The following is a 21,510-nucleotide window of genomic DNA, read 5'->3' as shown; positions in this document are numbered from 1 at the left end:
CACATACCAGGGCCAGTCAGGGGTTGGGGGGCCAGGGGAGGGATAGCATTAGGAGAAATACCTAATATAGATGGCAGGTTGGTGGGTGCAGCAAACCACCATGGCACGTGTATACCTATATAACAAACCTGCACATTCTGCACATGTATTCCAGAACTTAAAGTATAATAAAAAAAATTTTTTTTTAATTTAGTGACATCATAAGGTGTGCTCAGCGGAACTATAAGTTCCTTAAAGGAAAAGCTTCCTACCCCACACACCTTGGAGTATCCACAGCAGAGCTGGACAGATTATATGTCTGGGTTACAAAATATTGTATTGAGCCTTGAAGAGAGGTTCTGTTTTGAAACAACGCTGATGTTTAAGTCCCTATTTCAGGGTCATCTCTTCTGAAAAGCCCTCCTAATCCCTACATCATCTCTCCTGGTGTTCCATCTACTTCTAACTCCACTCATTCTTACAAAACTTTCTTATACATATTTATTTACATTTTTGAATCTATTAGGTTGAAAGCCCCCTGACAGCAAACACTGTTTCTGATTCAACTTTGTAACCCCATCAACTGATATGTGTCCAAAGAATAAAAGAGTGAATGACTATTTTTCAATTAGTTTGAGTTATGTGAAAACTTGTTGAGTTCTATGGAAGGAAAATGCTATAGACACTGAGGAAGCCATTACAGGGATTTATTAAGAACACTTAGTGCCCAGAAGGCTATGCGTAAAATATAAAACCAAGTTTCTGTCCCCAAGGAGTTTCTGTGCTTATGTATGACAGATCACTCATAGATTCACTCTGCAGGAAGTTTAATATGAGGGTTGGAGAGAACAAGCATTCAAAGAACGAAAAATCTGGTTTATGATCAAAAAAAATTCCTAAGAGGTGTTCAAGGAGCTTGTTACATAGAAAGAAAAGTTTAAAAGCACAGAAATAAATGAGGACATGGTATCTTAAGGGAGAGAGCAAGAGCAGGCCTTACTTTATACAAAGAAGAACACCAGAGTCTTAGAAAATGTGTAAAATTCCATTGAAGATATTTAAACTTCTACGTTTCAAGATAAAATTTTCAGATGAAAAGTGTCATAAATGAACTAGGAAATAAAATCCCCATGAGTGAAGTAAGCTGAGAGTTTCATTTGTTTCCTTCCTTTTTGATGTCTCACTGCACAGAGCACTTGATTATATAAAGCCAGGGCTTGGCTGCACCTCACAATGGCATTAAGTGGTAAGAGCTTGGAGCCTGGAGCTCACAGGCACAGCATCTGCAAACCCCAGCAGGTACCTCCACCGTGGCAGGCACTGGAGAAGGTGCAGCAGGGTCTGTGCCTGGTTGGGTTCAGATATTGAGAGGCTTGTCATTACATTCTGCCCTGGAGGAGTGACAGCTGACTGCTGCTCTGTGCAGAAAGCCTGAGTGCTCTGCGGAAACAGGCAGGTTAAGGAGCAGTTGCTTTGGTAGAGAGGGAAGTGCCATGCAAGAGACCTTCTGTTCCTGGGTGTGAATTAGTCTGTTCAGATGAGCTGCCATAACAAAGTACCACTAACAGAGGCGGCTTAAACAGCCGAGATTGATTTTCTCCCGGTTCTGAAGGCTGGAAGTCCAAGATCAAGGTTTTGGCCGAGCTGTTTCTTCTGAGGCTCGTCTCCTTGGTTTGCAGATGGCTGCTTCTCCCTGTGTCCTCACATGGCCTTTCTCTGTGTGTGCACTTCCCTGGTGTCTTTGTGTGTGTTCTATTCTCCTCTTCTTAAAAGGACACCAGCCGTGCTGGATTAGGAGCCACCCTAATGACACTGTTTTAATGTAATTACATAATTAAAGGCATTATTTTAAATACAGTCACAATACCTAACACTAAGAGGTAGGACTTCAACTTACAAATTTGAAGAGGAAAGAATTCAGCCCACAACAGAGAATGAGGGTGCCTCTCAATCTTCCCCTGCAGCACGGCTTCAGAAAGCACCCTCTCTGTTCTTCTCAGAGATACTTATTTTCATCATTCAATCAAAAGGGGAAAAAATGCTAATATTTAAAGAGTTTACAGTTGCCAGGTACAATACCAAACATTCCATGTAAGTTATGACAATCACAATAACCTTATAACTGGGGTTTGGTATTGGTTCCATTTATCTTAGGGTTGCAAAATAGATGTTTTTGATATTGTCCACTTTTAAAAAGTTTTTTAACATATAATTGATGTAAAATAAACTCTAGTACCAGTATATAATTTGATAAGCTTATCAAATTTGACATATTTATACACCTTTGATATATTTATTTAATAACATTAGTATATAATTTGATAAACTTATCAAATGTGACCTGTTTATACACCTGGGAATTCATCATCCAGTGAAAAGTCTCCTTGTGTTCCTTGTAATCCCATGTTCCTGCCCCTTCCTACAATCTACCCACTTCATCCTCCGGCAACCACAGGTCTGCTTTCTCTCACAGTATAGTTGTTTACATTTTGTACAATTTTATATAAATGGAATTTGTGGTGTGTACTTTTCTGGTCTGCCTTATTTCCTTCAACATAGTTAATGTTAAAGTCACCCAAATTCTTATACCAATGACTTATGCCAATAAGTCATTCATTTTACTGCTGAGCACTGTTTCATTGTGTAGATATAGTTTGTTTATTTACCTATCAATGCACATTTGGGTTGTTTCCAGTGTAGGCTACCACAAGTTAAGCTGCTATGAGTATTCATGTACAAGTCTTTGTATGACTATATGCTTACATTTTTCTTGAGCAAATTCCCAGCAGTGGAGAGGCTGGATCATATGGACAGTGTATATTAACTGTTTTTTCTTTTTTGCTTTTTTCTTTTTTTCAGAGACAAGAGTCTTCAATCCGTCATCCAGGTTGGAGTGCAGTGACACTATCATAGATCATTGCAGCCTCAAACTGCTGGGTTCCAGGGATCCTCTTACCACCACCTCCCAAGTAGCTAGGACCACAGGTACATGCCACCATGCCTAGATAATTTTTTTAAATTTTTTTCTACAGAAAAACACAGCTCTCGTTGTGTTGTCCAGACTGGTTTCAAGCTCCTGGCCTCAAGCAAGCCTCCTTCCTTGACCTCCCAATATATTAACTTTTATTTATTTATTTATTTATTATTTTTATTTTTACTTTTTTGAGATAGAGTCTTGCTCTGTCACCTGGGCTAGAATATAGAGGTGGGATCTTGGCTCACTGCAACCTTCGTCTCCCAGGTTCAAGCGATTCTCACACCTCAGCCTTCCTAGTAGCTGGGATTACAGGTGTGCGCCACCACTCCTGGCTAATTATTGTATTTTTAGTAGGGACAGGGTTTCACCATGTTGGCCAGGCTAGTACCAAACTCCTGACCTCAAGTGATCCACCCACCTCGGCCTCCCAAAGTGCTGGGATTACAGACGTGAGGCACTGCACCTAGCTCAATATATTAACTTTCTAAGAAATTGACAAACTGTCTGGCAAAGTGGTTGTACCATTTCACATTCTTACCAACAGCATATGAGGGTTTCAATTCCTCCACCTCCTTGCTAAATCTTGATATTATCTGTCTTTAGATTATAGTCATTCTAGTGGGTGGGTAATGGTATTTCAATGTGGTTTTAATTTGCATTTCCTAAATAAATAATGATGTGTTTATTTGCCCATCATTTTTCACTTCTTTGGTGAAATATCTGGTAAGATATTTTTCTATTTTTTATTAGATTGTTTGTTTTATAAATATTTTGTATCTGGATATATAAATCCTTTATCAGACTTATAATTTGAAAGTTATTTCTCCCAATTTGTAGCTTTGCTCTTTATTTTCTTAACAGTGTCTTTTAAATATAAATTTTTAAGTTTGATAAAGATTAATTTATCAAATTTTCCCTTTTGTGGATTGTGCTTTTGGGGTGATATCTAAGAAAATATGTGCCTAACAGAAGGGCAAGCAGATTTTCTTCTATGTTTACCTCTAGAAGTTTTTTTGGTTTATGTTTTGTAAGTAGGCCTATTATTCAGTTTTAGTTGATTTTTGTGTATGACCTCAGGTATAAATTTCTGTTTTGTTTTGCTTTGCTTATGGATATCCAATTGTTCTACCACCACTTTCTCCACTGACATGCCTTTTGCACCTTTGTCAAAAATCAGTTGCCTAATATGTTTATTTCTAGACTCTCTATGCTGTCAAATAATCTATTTGTTATGTAGTATAAGTCGTCTAAATTTGTTCTTCTTTTTCAAAGTTACGTTGACTATTCTAGGACCTTGTATTTCAGCTGGGAAGAGGTGGAGCCTGAACTTGAGAACAAGTGGCCTTCTCTGAGCACCTGAGTTGTTAGCCACTCTGATACTCTGCTTCAAGGAAAACGTGTCTCCTCTTATAGTTGGTAGAGACATGATTACAAACAGAACCACTATCTTCCCCTTCCAAAATAATGGGACAATGTACTCTTCTTGATCTTAAGATATCATCCCTTATCCTGTTTGGGATCTATTTTATGTTATCTTCAATTACTATTTCATTGTCTCCTTAGAAACTCTAAGGAACTATTTCTGTTCCCAATAAAAACACCGCAAATGAAAAATTGTTAGGTCCACTTTTATTCATTAACATAGCAACCAGGAACCAAGAGAAAACCTACGTTGTTACTGGGAAAAATGTGTTTCAAATTTTAAATGCCATGTATGAGCTATAAAGCTAAAGGATTCAACACATAGTTTTTAATATATATATTCTTATTAACGACAAAATTCTGAACTACTTTTCTCCTACTTTCCCAACTCTGTTTAAAATAACTGTACTCTTCTCTTTCTGTCTACAGTATAATTTAACCTCCCACTTGAATACAGAGCATAATTCAATTGAGAGGTGTGTTTATATCACATGAAACACAATAAAGCAGGATGAAGTATTTCTTAAGTCGTTTGCAAATGAATGGCTGCAATATTCCCAGGTTCCTCTCTGCTCTCCTGCAAACTAAAAACAACTATGGCTATTCATTAATATATGGATCCCAAAGGACTTCTTGAGACATTTGAAAGCTGGATAAAATGAGTGTGACCTAATGGAAAATCACAGGGAAAGGTATTAAATGAAAGATGTGTGCTGAGACCCGGAGAGAATTTCAGATGGGGAATAACAGGAACAAACTGTAATCTGATGCCACGATAAGAACTGGATAACAGCAAGATAAAGGAAAAAGAAATGAACTGGGCATCTAGAAAGGGTCAGAGTCATGGCCAAAGTTAGAGCCAAGAATAATACCCAGATCTCCTGACCCCAAATCTGCAGTAGATGACAGAAGAGAAAAATCAACCACAGCTGCACATCTGGTATCTTGGTTCAGCCACAGTTAGGAGCCAGCCAATTCTTAGTCCTTTGTTATAAGAAACTCTTGTTCTGCCACATTAGTATTTTAGGTAGTTATTATGTTACATTTTCCCTTAGTAGCTATTTTCATTATTAAACAAAATATATTTTTGCCACTTTCTTCATATTTAATGCAAGATTACTCATATTTCAGATAATAATAAAATATCCTTGCAAGCTACCCATCTGACAAAGGTCTAATATCCAGAATCTACAAGGAACTTAAAGAAATTTACAATAAAAAAACAAAGAACCCTATCAAAAAGTAGGCAAAGGATATGAAGAAACACTTCTCAAAATAAGACATTTATGTGGCCAATAAACATATGAAAAAAAGCTCACCATGACTGGTCATTAAAGAAATGAAAATCAAAACCACAATGAGATATCATCTCATGCCAGTTAGAATGGCGATCATTAAAAAATCAGGAAACAACAGATGCTGGCAAGGCTTTGGAGAAATAGGAATGCTTTTACACTGTTGGTGGGGGTGTAAATTAGTCCAACAATTGCAGAAGACAGTGTGACAATTCCTCAAGGAACTAGAACCAGAAATACCTTTTGACCCAGCAATCCCATTACTGGGTATATATCCAAAGGATCATAAATCATTCTACTATACAGACACATGCATACTTATGTTTGTTGCAGCACTAGCTACAATAGCAAAGACTTGGAAACAACCCAAATGTCCATCAACGATAGATTGGATAAAGAAAATGTGGCACACGTATACCTCGGAAAACTATACAGCCATAAAAAAGAATGCGTTCATGTCCTTTGCAGAGACATGAATGAAGCTGGAAGCCATCATTCTCAGCAAACTAACACAGGAACGGAAAACCAAACACTGAATATTCTCAACCATAAGTGGGAGTTGAACAATGAGAACACATGGACACAGGGAGGGAAACATCACACACATGGGCCTGTTGGGTGGTGGGGGGAAAGGGGAGAGGGAGCATTAGGACAAATACCTAATGCATGCAGGGCTTAAAGCCTAGATGATGGGTTGATGGCTGCAGCAAACCACCATGGCACATATATACCTATGTAACAAACCTGCACATTCTGCACATGTATCCCAGAACTTAAAGTAAAAAAAAAAAAGTATATATGTGTGTATGTATGTGTGTGTGTGTGTGTGTGTGTGTATATCCTTTCAACATTTTATTAAACAATTATTTAAAAAATCACCTTAAGTTCAGGAAAGTACTGAAAGGAGAGTAAAACTACCAAACCAGAATGGAGGGGAGTGAGCAAAATGAGTGGTAATTCAGAGCTGCTGCTGATCCCGGGCTCTGGGCTCCACCCATCCGCTGCAGGGCTCTAACCATTCACTGCAAGAACACTGCATCCACCTCATTCACGAAGTAAGAGTAAAGATGATTTTATAACCTCATATGGTGGAGAAAGAAGCACTTGACAAAATTCAGCATCCATTCATAGTAAAGATAAATCTCTCAGCAGGTCAGGGAAAGAAAGACCTATGATTAAAAATACATTGCAGTCATGTGTCACTTAACAATAGGAATACAATCTGAAAAATGCATCATTAGGTGATTTCATTGTTGTGTGCACATCATAGTGTGTACGTACACAAACCTAGATGATGTAGCCTACTACACACCTAGGCTCTATGGTACAGCCTATTGCTCCTAAGATACACATCTGTACAGTAGGTTACTGTATTGAATACTACAAGAAATTGTAACACAATGGTGAGCATTTGTTTATCTAAATATATTTAAATATAAAAAGGTACAGTAAAAATATGGTATTGTAATTTTATGGGACCACAGTGATATATATGGTCTATCATTGACCAAAGCGTCATTATGTGGGTTATATGGTGCATGAGTATATGCATAAAAATCTTGTAGCAAGATCAGAAACAAGACAAAAATGCACCCTCTTACGACTTCTAGTTGTTTTTTTTTTTTTTTTTTTTTTTTTTTTGGCAGGATATTACTGTCACCCAGGCTGAAGTGCAGTGGTGTGATCTTGTCTCACTTTAGCTTTGACCTCCCTGGGCTCAGGTGATCCTCCCATCTCAGCCAACAGAGTGGCTGGGACCACAGGTGCATGTCACCACTTCCAGCTAGTTTTTGTATTATTAGTAGAGACAGGATTTCACCATGTTGCCTAAGCTGATTTTGAATTCCTGGGCTGAAGTGATCCACTTGCCTTGGCCTTCCAAAGTGCTGGGATAAGCACCTTTCAGATATGCTTATAGGCATAACTATCATGTCTGGCTCTAGTTCACATTCTACTGGAGATTCTGCCCAGGATAAGAAATGGTAGGCCGGGCGCGGTGGCTCACGCCTGTAATCCCAGCACTTTGGGAGGCCGAGGCGGGCGGATCACGAGGTCAGGAGATCGAGACCATCCTGGCTAACCCGGTGAAACCCCGTCTCTACTAAAAATGCAAAAAATTAGCCGGGCGAGGCGGCGGGCGCCTGTAGTCCCAGCTACTCGGGAGGCTGAGGCAGGAGAATGGCGTGAACCCGGGAGGCGGAGCTTGCAGTGAGCCGAGATCGCGCCATTGCACTCCAGCCTGGGCGACTAAGCGAGACTCTGTCTCAAAAAAAAAAAAAAAAAAAGAAATGGTAATGTAAGAAGGATAAGAAAGGAAGAAAGAAATCCATTGTAGTTCACAGATGATTTGATTTTATTAGGGTTTCTAAATGAGTTTAGCAATATTTCTATATACAAAATCAATATACAAAAATTATTTTATTTCAATAAATAAACAATAATTAAAAGTAATCAGAAACACTATATATAATATCACTAAAATGTTAAAATATCAAATAATAATTCTATAACAAATGTGTAAGATTTCTACAAGACAAATGATAAAACTTTTTTGACATACTTAAAAAGAATTAAATAAAGGAGATATATGTTGATGGGTTGAGAGAATCTATACTTAAAGTTGTCAGTTTTCCCCAAACAAATCTATAGATTCAATGTAATACCACTGAAAATCCAACAAGTTTGTTCAAGTTTGTAATTTGGCAAGTGGACAGTACAATTTTTATGGAAAAGCAAAAATTTTTTAAAGTAGCTGATTCACTTCAAGAAGAACAGGTGAATGGTTTGCTTTTCAGATATAATATTATGTTATAAAGCTTTGATAATGAAAAAATGAATACAGATAAATGAGAGAGTCCAAAAAGAGATTTATCCTTCTATGCATACTTGACTTATACAGGGGTGAAACTGTAGAGCTGTGGGAAAGACACAGATTTCCAATAAGTTGTTCTGGGATCATTGGATAAGCCATAAGGGAAATAAAATAAAATTAGAACCCTGCTTCCCACCATATAAAAGATATCAACTTCAGGTAGATCATAAACCTAAATATGAAGAAAAAGCAATAAAGCTTTCTAAAGTCAATATAAAATAATATCTTTACAAATTTGGATATAAAGTAATTTCTTCAATAAAACAAAAATGTGATCAGCATAAAGACTGATAAATAGAAATAAATTAAAACTAAAGATACCTATTCCCTACAAGGTACCATAAAAATAGAGGGGGAATAAAGCCAGAAAATACATTTGTCATACATGCAAACAAAGGGCTTTTATTTGAAATACATAAAGATTTCCTATAAATCTATAAGAAAAAGACAAGAAAGATAGGCAAGAGTTGTGAAAAGACACTTTATTAAAGATGTTGAATGGTTAATAAAGTTATGAAATTGCATTCAACCTTTAGTCACAAAAGAAATCCAGATTAAAACTAAAATGTGATACTATTTACATGCAGTAAGTCAGCTAAAACTTAGCTGAAAATATCAAGTGTTGGTAATGATGTGGAGCAAATGGAACTCTCATACACAGTTGTTTGTAAGGTCAATTATTTTAACAAACAACTTGGAAAACTGATATTATCTAATAAGACTAAGCCTATGCTAGCCTGTTACCCTGAAATTCTATTCTAAACATATAACCAACAATTATGTACTAATGTTCACCAAAAGACATGTACATCAATTTTATAGCACTATTATTGGCAATATCTGAAAACCAGAAAGTATTAATGTACAAATAAATTGTGGTATTTCCATTAACAGGAACACTTAATAGCAATGAAAATGGAAGAACCCCAGCTACACATAACTGGCAGAGATAAATCTAAAAAATGCACTGCTGAATGAAGAAATAAACACACCAAAATATACATAGTATGATTACATTTCTATAAAACTCAAAAAAAAGACAATTAACCACATTGTTTAGTGATGCAGGCTGATCTAGTAAGGAAGAGGTAATTATTACCATAAAAGGTGGGTAAGAAGGAAATACCGACTGTGAAGAGGCATGAGGGCTTCAGGGTTTCATGTCTTCAGCATGATGCTTCTTGACCCAGGTAGTGGTTACAAGAGAATATATTTATGATATGTTTGTATGCCATTACACAACAACAAAATTTAAAAAAATATTCTTTAATCACCATCTACAATCACTTAAGTGTGTTAGAACCATACAACTAGAAGAGGAACACTTATACATTATAGCTGGGAATGTAACTTGATACAGTCATTATAAAAAGTATGGAGGTTCTTCAAAAAATTAAAAATAGAACTACCATAGAACTTTGCAATCTCGCCTCTGGATATATATCCAAAGAAAATGAAATCAGTATCTTGAACATATATCTACATTTCCATGTTCCTTGCAGCATTATTCACAAAAGCCAAGATATAGAAACAACCTAAGTGTCCATTGATGGATGAACGGATTTTTTAAAAATGATGCATGTGTGTTTGGAGTGTGTGTGTGCACCCATAAAAATGGAATGTTAGTCAGCCATTAAAAAAGGAAATTCTGACATTTGTGACAACACGGATGAACCTGGAGGACATGAGGCCATTATACTAAGTGAAACAAGCCAGATTAAGAAGGACAAATATCGCACTGCATGAGTTCACTTATATGTGGAATCTGAAAGAGTCAATTTCACAGAAACAAAGAGTAGAATAGTGGTTGCCAGTCGTTGGGGGAGGGGAAAATGAGGAAATATTGATCAAAGAGTGCACCATGTCTTAGTTACAAAAGATGAACAAGTTCTGGATATCTAATATACAACACCATGACAACAGTTAACAATACTGTATTGGGTATTTGGAATTTGCTATGAGGGTAGATCTTACGTATTCTTACACATACACAGACAAAAGAAAAGGAAATGGCAACTATGTTAGATATTGGATATGTTCATTAGCTTGATTGCGGGGATGATTTCACAATGTTTTGTATGTCAAAACATCAAGTTATATACCTTAAATATATACAGATTTACTTGTAAATTATACCTCAATAAAGCTGGGGGGTAAAACATGCAACTTGCTTTTGGCTATCTACTTTGAAAAATCTGAATCATCTGATGCTATAAATGGTATGTCTTCCAACTTATCTTGGTGTGATATTTATTTCTATGAATTCTTGGGAGAAACTTTTAATTAAGCTTCATGTTTAACTTATTCATGTAATTAAAATTCCCCCAATCAAATGCAAACTTTTATTCACATTACATGGAGCACAGTGATTGTGATCCTTTGATCTGAATTCTCTGGTGACTAATTTTACTTTTTAGTTCAGGATATGAATTCTTTTTCAGTCTTTAGATCTGTTCCAATTGTTTTGACTTCCTCAGAAGTAACGAACATGTTTATCGTATATCTGTTATTACTCCTTTCCTTTCCATCTTCTCTTATAATATTATTAATTTCTCAATTTCTATCGAATCTAAGATTTCTCAAATATACACTCCATATTATTATATCTGTTCCCATACCATCAGTTCTTTTCTTTACTGCCTCTGGCACAAATTTTGTTTCTACCATTATCCTTTTAATTTTCTCATAATCATTCCTGCTCTCACCTACCTTTTTAAAATTTCTGTCATTTGCTCTCTATGTATTACACCTTTATTGCCTTCAACTGTAGGAGTAAGAATGCCATGTTTTGATGCATTCAATGTAAGGTTTTAAAACATTTTTTTTTTGTTTTCCTACTAAATTATCTTTACACATAAGCTCTTCCCAATATTCAAGATACTCTTGCCTTTCCTGGACTATGCAGTATATTGTCCTAGGCTCCATGTTGGTTTTTTCTCCTTTCTGGGTAAAAGACTATCTTCCTAGATCTACATTTGCTGAGAATCAGGGTATGTGAAATTCCCCCCTTGTCACTGGATTGCTGGAGGTCCAACTGGATGGCAGCTTTATGTAACTATTTCAAGACTTTCCCTAACTCCATTGTTTTAATATAAATTATGCTGAAATCTTTAGAATGCACTGCTATCAATGTTTTTCCTGAGTCAATCCTGCATGCTTTGCTTGAAGGTTTTTGACTCCCAAAATTCAGTGTGCCCGTCGTGAGCCTTTTCCCTCTCCACATACTTCATGCAGCTGTACTTTTGCAGTCTGCAGCCTTTTGCTAGATGCTTAAAAAGAAGGAATACAGGTGTGGCTTGGAGATGGAGTTGGAATATGGGAGAAAAGCAGGAGGTGAGAGAGAATAGCTCTCTAGGTATCTCAAAAAATGCATGTACAGTGGAGAGAGAAATATCTGTTTAATAGAGAGCTTATATTTGTAAACAAGAGGGCAGAGAGTGTATGAGGGAGGGAGGGGTTTTCTAACTACCTTGGAGTGAGCAGATTTCTCATGAGCTTGGAAAATGGACCATCAATTACACTTTTCAATCTAGTTCAATCAATCTAATAGTAGAAATTCCTTCTAGATTTCACAATAGGTTTACTGTTAGTCTTAATTTAGCCTGTTGTGAGTTACTTTAATAGTACAAACATAGCTCATCTTATTGTGCTTCACTTTATTGCCCTTCCTAGATACTGCAATTTTTTACAAATTGCAGGTTTTTGTCGACCCTGCATTGATAAAGTTCATTGGTGCCATTTTTTCCAACAGTATGTGCTCACTTTGGGTCTCTCTGACACGGTTTGGCATTTCTCACAATATTTCGACTTTCTTATGATATTATATTTGATATACCAATCCGTGATCAGTGATCTTTGATATCATTACTGTAATTGATTTGGGATACTGCAAACCTCACCCATAAAACACGGTGAACTTAAATTGATAAAGGTATGTATTCTGACTGCTCCGCCAGCTGGCCATTTCCCTGTTTCTCTTCCACTCCTTGGACCTCACTATTCTCTAAGACACAACAATATTGAAATGAGGCTAAGTAATAACCCTACAATGGCCTCTAAGTGTTCAAGTGAAAGAAAAAGTTGCACGTCTCTCACTTGAAATCAAAAGCTAGAAATGATTAAGCTTAGTGAGGAAGACATGTGGAAAGCCAAGACAGACTGAAAGTGAGGCCTCTAGTGCCAAAGAGCAAAATTGTGAATGCAGTAGAAAAGTTCTTGGAATAAATTAAAGTGCTACTCCAGTGAACACACGAATGATAAGAAAGTGAAACAACCTTATTTCTGATAGAGAAAGTTTTTGTGGTTTGCATAGAAGATCAAACCAGACACAACCTTCCTTTACACTAAAGCCTAATCCAGGGCAAGGGTCTAACTCATTTCAATTCAGTGAAGGCTGAGAGAAGCAAATAAGCTACAGAAGAAAAGATCGAAGCTAACAGAGGTTAGTTTATGAGGTTTAAAAAAAATTACCATTTCCATAACAGAAAAGTGTAAGGTGAAGCAGCCAGTGCTTGTGTAGAAGCTGCAACAAGTTATCTAGATCTAGCTAAGGTTACACCAAACAACACATTTTCAATGTAGATGAAACAGCCTCCCATTGGAAAAAGATGCCATCTAGGACTTTCATAACTAGAGAGGAGAAGTCAATGCCTGGCTTCAAAGATTCAAAAAACAGGATGACTCTCTTATTAGGAGCTAATATAGCTGGTGGCTTTAAGTTGAATCCAATGCTCATTTACCATTCTGAAAATTCTAGGGCCTTTGGGAATTATAGTAAATCTACTCTGCTTGTGTTCTATAAAAGGAACAATAAAACCTTGAGGACAGCATATCTGTTTACACCATGGTTTACTGAATATTTCAAGCCCACTGTCGAGAACTACTGCTCAGAAAATAAGATTTCTTTTAAAATATTACTGCTCATTGACAATGCACCTGGTTTCCTAAGAACTCAAATGGAGATGTACAAGGAGATTAATTGTTGTTTTTATGCCTGCTAACACAACATCCATTCCATAGCCCATGGATCAAGAAGTAATTTAAACTTTCAAGTCTTGTTATTTAATAAATACATTTTGTAAGGCTGTAGCTGTCATAGATGGTGATTCCTCTGATAGATCTGAGCAAAGTAAATTGAAAACTTCTAGAAAGGGTTTACCCTTCTAGATTCCATTAATAACATTTATGATTCAAGAGAAGAGATACAAAGGTAAGCATTAACAGGAATTTGGAAGAAGTAGCTTCCAACCTTCATGGATGACTTTGAGGGGCTCAAGACTTCAGTGGAGGAAGTAACTGCAGATGTGGTGGAAATAGCAAGCAAAACTAGAAAAAGGAGCAGGAAGCCATTATCTTCAGCAAACTAATGCAGGACCAGAAAACCAAAAACCACATGTTGTCACTTATAAGTGGGAGCTGAACAATGAGAACACATGGACACAGGAGAGGAAGAACACATACTGGGTCCTGTCACGGGGGTCGGTTGGGGGGAGGGGGAGGGAGAGCATTAGGAAAATTAACTAATGCATGCTGGACTTAATACCTAGGTGATAAGTTAATAGGTGCAGCAAACTACCATGGCACACGTTTACCTATGTAACAAACCTGCACATCCTGCACATGTACCCTGGAACTTAAAATAAAAATTAATTTTAAAAAAGAAGTAGAGCATGAAGATGTGACTAAATTGCTGCAATCTCATAATAAAACTTCAAAGGATAGGGGTTATCTCTCATGGATGAGCAAAGAAAGTGGTTTCTTGAAATGGAATCCATTCTTGGTGAAGATGCTTTGAACATTGTTGAAATGAAAACAAAGATTTAGAATATTAAATAAACTTAGTTGAGAGTGAGAGGGTTTGAGAACATTAACTATAATTTTGAAAGGAGTTCCACTGTGGGTAAATGCTGTCAAACAACACTGCATGCTACATAGAAATCTTTCATGAAACTAAGAGTTAACTGATGCAACCAACTTCATAGTTGTTTTATTTTAAGAAATTGCCACAGCCACTCCAACCCTCAACAACCACCACTCTGACCTGTCAGCAGCCATCAACATTGAGGCAAGATCCTCCACCGGCAAAAAGATTATGACTTACTGAAGGCTCTGGTGACCATTAGCAGTTTTAGCAATAAAGTGTTTTTAAATTAAGGTATTTCATTTTTGTAGACATAATGCTATTGCATAATAATAAACTACAGGATCATATATACATAATTATTATCTGTATGAGGAAACCAAAAGATTTTTGTCACTCACTTTATTGTGATATTCACTTTATGGTGGTTGTCTGGAACAAAACTCACAATATCTCCAAGATACGCTTGTTATTTAGATAGAAACTGGAAATAACTCGCTTTAAATATTTTTTAAAATAAAATATTCATTTTAAAATATCATTTAACCTTATAGAACATAAAATGCTGGGAAGATGGTAAACTCAGCTAACAAAGAAACAATTTTGCTTTCACATATTGAAAAATGCAGCTTTAATTAAATATACGTTATAATGCAATTTATGTTTGAGCTCAAAGGAAAAAGGAAAACTCACAAGTAATTAAAAAGAAGAAACTTAGAGAAGAATGGTAAGCTAGCAGGTCAAAATCATAGTGGCCCTGCAAAAATACTGTATAGTGTATTGGACAAAAGAGCCACAAGTTTGCGTTTCACAGTGTGCATAAGGAGAGCTTATGTGATGTTTTGCACACACGAGGCAGGATGCTGGAACTGACACACCTCAGTGATTGTAAAATTAGAAGTAGTACACCCACTGAGGCAGGATAGATAGTCAAGACAGTAACTATGCCCTTGGGATGCAGCAACCTTAACCATAAATACAATAAGCTCCAGCATTTGCATGGTAGTCAAGCTCATTCAAGCAAAACTCTCTCCAACAGGGATTTCTCCTGTAGAGACCATGTGCATTTTGATTTTACTTGTCCTTGGACTGACCCTTTGTTCATTTAGACATGTGATGTATGAACAAGCACGTAAAGCTACTGCACATGTGCAGCCAAAGAACCACCCGTAACATGCTTACCAGCAACACTCTTTCCCACTCCCTTACAAATAACCAGGGAAGCCTCCCATAAAGAGATCTCCCTGGTGCCATCTTTGCTGTCTCATCCTTCAAAGCACCCTACCCTGAATCCTCTCTCAGGGTGTACTGTCTATTCTGCATGTAACTTTCAGAGTATTATTTCTCCTTTGCAACAAATTGTTCTATGTTGCATCTCCTTTGCTGTGTGTGTCTTAAATTCTTTTAAACTAAGAAGGTAAGAACCAAAGTTTCACAACAGCTATCAACACCACTATCTTAGAACCAGAAAAACCAAAATGTGTCTCAGGAGCGGTATCTGAAAACATAAAGGGAAGAAAACACATCAAACCAAAAATTAATTTTTCAAAATTTAGCATGGAAAACTAAAAGATGAACTTTTTGTTAGGTAATAGAACCCACGATAGGTAAAGCTGTAAAGCCTAAGTTTGCCCTATCAATATGAAATTCAAATCTCCAAAATGACAAATGAATTCAATAATTGGTTCTAGACCAATAAATCCCCCAGACTACCTGGAAATTAAAAACACACACACAAAATTAAAAAAAAAAAAAAAAAACACTTTGTAACCACATGTCTATAACCAGATACCTGGTTACAGACCAAGGTATCTGGGACCAGATACTTTGAGAATAAAACAATGACTATAAACATAAACTTAAAATTAAAAAAAAAAATACACCACAAACCACGAGGACATGATCCTCCATAAGGAAAATACTGACAAGAATATTTGATCCCTAAGTACTTAAAATAATAGAAAATTAGACTCTATAAGATAGTATATTCAAAAGAAATACAGAGATGAAAGAAGAGAAAATATAAGATAAACTGTATGGGAGACTATGGAAGAGAACTAGCAACATTGAAAGTTACACACACACAATTTTTTTAGAGAAATTAAACATTTGATGTGTGGACACAGCTGGAGATTGAATTGGGCAGCTGGAAATTAAAGCTGAGGAAATACTAAGAATGCAATACATACTAATAAAGCAATAGAAAATATACAGCAAAGCTTATCAAATATGGATGATAGAAAGAGATATCTAACATATACTTAATAAATGTTCTACTACAATATTAGGGAGAATGTTGAAGAGTCAACATTTGAAATAATAATGTCTGAGGATTTCTAGAATTGGTGAAAAGTGTAAGTCCTCAGGTTAAAACTGTGCCCCAACATAATCAGAATACACACACACACACACACACACACACACACACATATATATATATATATATATATATATTTTTTTTTTTCCCTGTGTTCCCATTTTCAGCCAGAAGTCGGGCCAGGGATTCCCTGGTGGCCCATGTCACCCAAAGAACACAGTGACACCCAGCAGCCGGCAACTTTTCCACGGGGAGTCTGAGTGGGAAGAAAGGGGCCTGGGGCAACTAGAATGGGTTTGTAGGACTTAGAAAAGGGTGACATCTCCTCAAAATACACGACAGGTCCCTTTCATGGGATGAAGGGAATGTTGCCTGCCATACTACCACGAACTATGAAAAGGCCAGAAGGGCCACAGCACAAGCCAGCACTCGTGAAGGCGGCGGGTGCACCACGCAGGCGGTACAGAGCTCTTCCCTAAGCGGGACCCACAGTCCGGAGTGTGGCCGCAGCCCCGAGCAGAGCTGATGCAGGGACTCCAAGAGCAGCCTCCCTCCAGGTTCATTCCTGCTGCACCCAAAGCACAGGCTGGCTGGTGTTCTGAGGACTTGTGACGTCAGCCCCACGCACTGTGCCCCAACATCATTAGAATACCAAAATATGTATGTTTTCTTTCTTTCTTCATGTTTTCAGCAGGATCTGTATATCCACACCTAGACACATTGCCCTGGAATCACAAAACCCCAAAGACAAGCAGAGAATCAGAAACAGGCAAATAGAAAAGGCAGAATATTGGCAAAGAATTAACTTAGACCTATCCTCAGCAAAAATAGAAGTCAAAAGGAAATGCATTCATATTATCCAAATACTGAAGGAAAAATAATTCCTTTAGGAATTTTATTCCCAGATTATCATTTAAGAAGGCATGGTAGACATTTGCAGACAGACTGAACAATTCATCACACCTTACTGAAAGAAACAATAAATGATGTACCTCACTAAGAGTAAAACTGAATCCAGAAGGAGGAAGAGATCTATAAGAAACAATTATGAGGCAATAAATTGGTAAACATTTGCATATATTAAATATTTATCAACTGAAAACTACAGAAATTATAATGACTATTTTAGTACTTAAGTACTAAAACTAAACAGGAATTAAAATACTGTGTAACAACAACATGACAGATACTAGTATAAATGCATGTAACAATAATCACAAAAATTAAAAACATTAAACTTTCCATTTGAAAAAAGAAAAGTGACAGATGAATCTTCTTAATTCTAAAAGTTTAATTGCATGTCTTTTATCAGATGATCTTCCATAATAATGACTCAGAAGCAATAAAGTTAAAAGACAAAAAAGATAAAGCAAAAGTCAACTATAAGACACCAGACACTGCAATATTAACAAACATAACTAAATAAAAATAGTATAATAAATATGTTTTCTTCATTATCAGGTTCTAAATTACAATTTTAAAACATATAAATCAAGAATTAGCAAAATTCTAGTAAGTTGTGATGTAATCATAATAGTAAACTTTATCAACTGAGATATCTCAAAAACTAAACTAGTCAGAAATGTTTTCATAAAGTAAGTGATGATATAGATCAGGATATCACCAACGAATATAGAATTCTACATTCAAAAATTAGATAATAAATAGGTATTTGTAAAGATCTTCCTTCTGAGGAAACAGAGTGGGAAACAGGATAAATATTGAGGTTCTGGATGTATCTCTAATATTTTACTTTTTTAAAAAATAGAAAATATAGCCAAATGTTGATTTCTGTAAGTCTGTGTGGTGAGTACACAGATGTCTGTTATTGTTCCATATTTTTCAAACTATGTGTGTGTCTGTGTATATATGTATATATGTATGTGTATATATATATATATTTATGCGTATATACATATAAATATACATATATTTTTTCAGATAGGGCTCTGTCGCCCAGGCTGAAGTCCAGTGCTGTGATCATGGCTCACTGCAGCCTCAACCTCTCAGACTCAAGCAATCCTCCCACCTCAACCTCCCGAGTAACTGGAACTACAGGCACTTGCCATCACGCTCAACTACTTTCCTTTTTTTATTTTTTGTAGAGGTGGGGTTTTCCTATGCTGCTCAGGCTGGTTTTGAACTCCTGGCCTCTAGTGATCCTCCCACCTGGGCCTCCTAGTATTGGGATTAGAGGTGTGAGCTACCGTGCCCAGCCTCAAATGATATATTTTTTAAAAAGATTAGCTTGATTTGGAAAGAAGGAAGAAAGAGAAGCATAAGACCCAAAAAAGTTAGTATAGAAGGAGCAAAGTTCTATTGTTGTGTAACAAGTTATTACAAGTGTAATGGCTTGAAACAATGCTGATTTATCTCACAGTTAGGGTATCTGCCCAGGGTATCACACTTAAGGCGCTGACTGGGCTGTGTTCTTATCTAGAAGCTCTGGGGATGAATTCACTTTCTTTTTTTTTTTTTTTTTAATTTTTTTTATTATTTATTTATTTATTTATTATTATTATTATACTTTAAGTTCTAGGGTACATGTGCATAACGTGCAGGTTTGTTACATATGTATACTTGTGCCATGTTGCTGTGCTGCACCCATCAACTCATCAGCACCCATCAACTCGTCATTTATATCAGGTATAACTCCCAACGCAACCCCTCCCCCCTCCCCCCTCCCCATGATGGGCCCCCGTGTGTGATGTTCCCCTTCCCGAGTCCAAGTGATCTCATTGTTCAGTTCCCACCTATGAGTGAGAACATGCGGTGTTTGGTTTTCTGTTCTTATGACAGTTTGCTAAGAATGATGGTTTCCAGCTGCATCCATGTCCCTACAAAGGACACAAACATCCTTTTTTATGGCTGCATAGTATTCCATGGTGTATATGTGCCACATTTTCTTAATCCAGTCTGTCACTGATGGACATTTGGGTTGATTCCAAGTCTTTGCTATTGTGAATATTGACATTCTGGGTGTTGGAAGGACTCAGTTCCTTACAGTTGTAAGACTGAGGCCTTTGGACTGAGTTTTCTCTTTGTGCCTAGAGGCTACCCACCATTCCCTGCCTTGTGGCACCTCCTTTCCAAAACCAGCAATGGAGAATATCCACTGCAGAGAATCCTCTGCATGCTTTGAATCTCTTTCACTTACTTCTTCTGCCTCTGGGCTCTAGATGTACTTCTAAAGTGGTGGTCCTCAACCTTTTTGGCATGAGGGATTGGTTTCATGGAAACCAGTTTTTCCACAGATGGCAAGGTGGAGAGAGAGAGAGTTTTGGGATGAAACCATTTCATCGCAGATTATCAGGCATTAGAGTCTCATAAGTAGCACACACGTAACCTAGATTTCTCACATGCGCAGTTCACAACAGAGATCACACTCCTATGAGAATCTAATGTTGCTGCTGACCTAACAGGAGGCGGAGCTCAGGCAGTAATGTTCTCTTGCCAGCAGCTGTGTGGCCCGGTTCCTGACAGGCCATGGACTGATCTGCAGGCAGGGAGTCGGGGACCCCTGTTTTAAAGGATTCACATAATTAGGTTAGGCCTACTTGAGTAATCTTTTAATTACCTGAAAGAAAACCGATTCGTAACCTTAAATACATTTTGTCATTTAATAGAAAATAAAAATAGGATTGATATACCATTGAATGCATGAGTTCTGCTCACATTTTATAAGGAGGGAATTATAGAAGGAAAGGGGTTATTGGGTGTCATTGTGGAATTCTGCCTACCACAGAGGGTATTCTCAGCTGCTCACATGGAGAATGAAGGAATAACTTGGATGTGGATGTCAGGGGAGGTAGGGACACTTGAGAAGGAAGGTAACTTGGCATATAGGGATTTTCTAAACCAGTTTATTGTGAACTACGACAAACAAAAATGTATAAAATATAAGTACAACTGAATGAATTGTTATAAATTACCAAAAACTTCAAAACAGATGACAGCCCACAACTCAGAAAACTTCCATATGCTCCTTTTAATAATAAACTTTTTCCCCTAAAACATCGCTATCCTGACTTATGTTAATCACTTTTCTGCTTTTCCTTATTATTTTACTAAGTGGTATGCATGCATAACAACTATGGTTTAATTTTATTGCTTTTCTTTTTAAGTTTTATTTTAGTTTTAAACGGACAAATTATAATCGTATATACTTATGGAGTACAATATGATGTTTGGATATATATATTCATTGTGAAATGATAAAATCAAGCTAACATATCCCATTTTGTTACTTTTTGAATGTCAATAAATAAAATTATACTTTATTTATTCATCGCACCTGACTTTTTTCTATCACCATCATATCCAGAATATCAATTTATGCTATTGCATGTGGCCATCACCCTGTTCATTGTATTGCAACACAATATTTCATTATACAGATATATTACAAATTACCCATCCATTCTACCACGGATGGGCATTTGAGTTATTTTAAACTAATACTATAAATATTCTTACACATGGCTCAGGAACATTATGCACATTATTTCTCAAATTTTAATCAATGAGGATTTTTACGGCATAGGATATGCCTTTGTGGAAATTTAGCAATTATTGCCAAACCATAGTCTAAATTGGTTGAATCAAATTATGCTCCCAATGGGTATATGAAGGTCGTTTTGTGCCATACACTCACCAATAGTTGGTTTTGTTAGTTTTGTCTTTATTTGTATTTTTAAACCAACCCAATAGATGTACCTTACTGCAGTTTTAGTTTATTTTATTGACTACAAATAAGGTTGAGAAACTTATCATATGGTTATTAGCCAT

This window comes from Macaca nemestrina, chromosome 13 (genome assembly GCF_043159975.1).
Source record: "Macaca nemestrina isolate mMacNem1 chromosome 13, mMacNem.hap1, whole genome shotgun sequence".
NCBI lineage: Eukaryota > Metazoa > Chordata > Mammalia > Primates > Cercopithecidae > Macaca > Macaca nemestrina.
The sequence above is the reverse complement of the archived record's forward strand: the minus strand, read 5'-3'. Positions refer to the sequence as shown.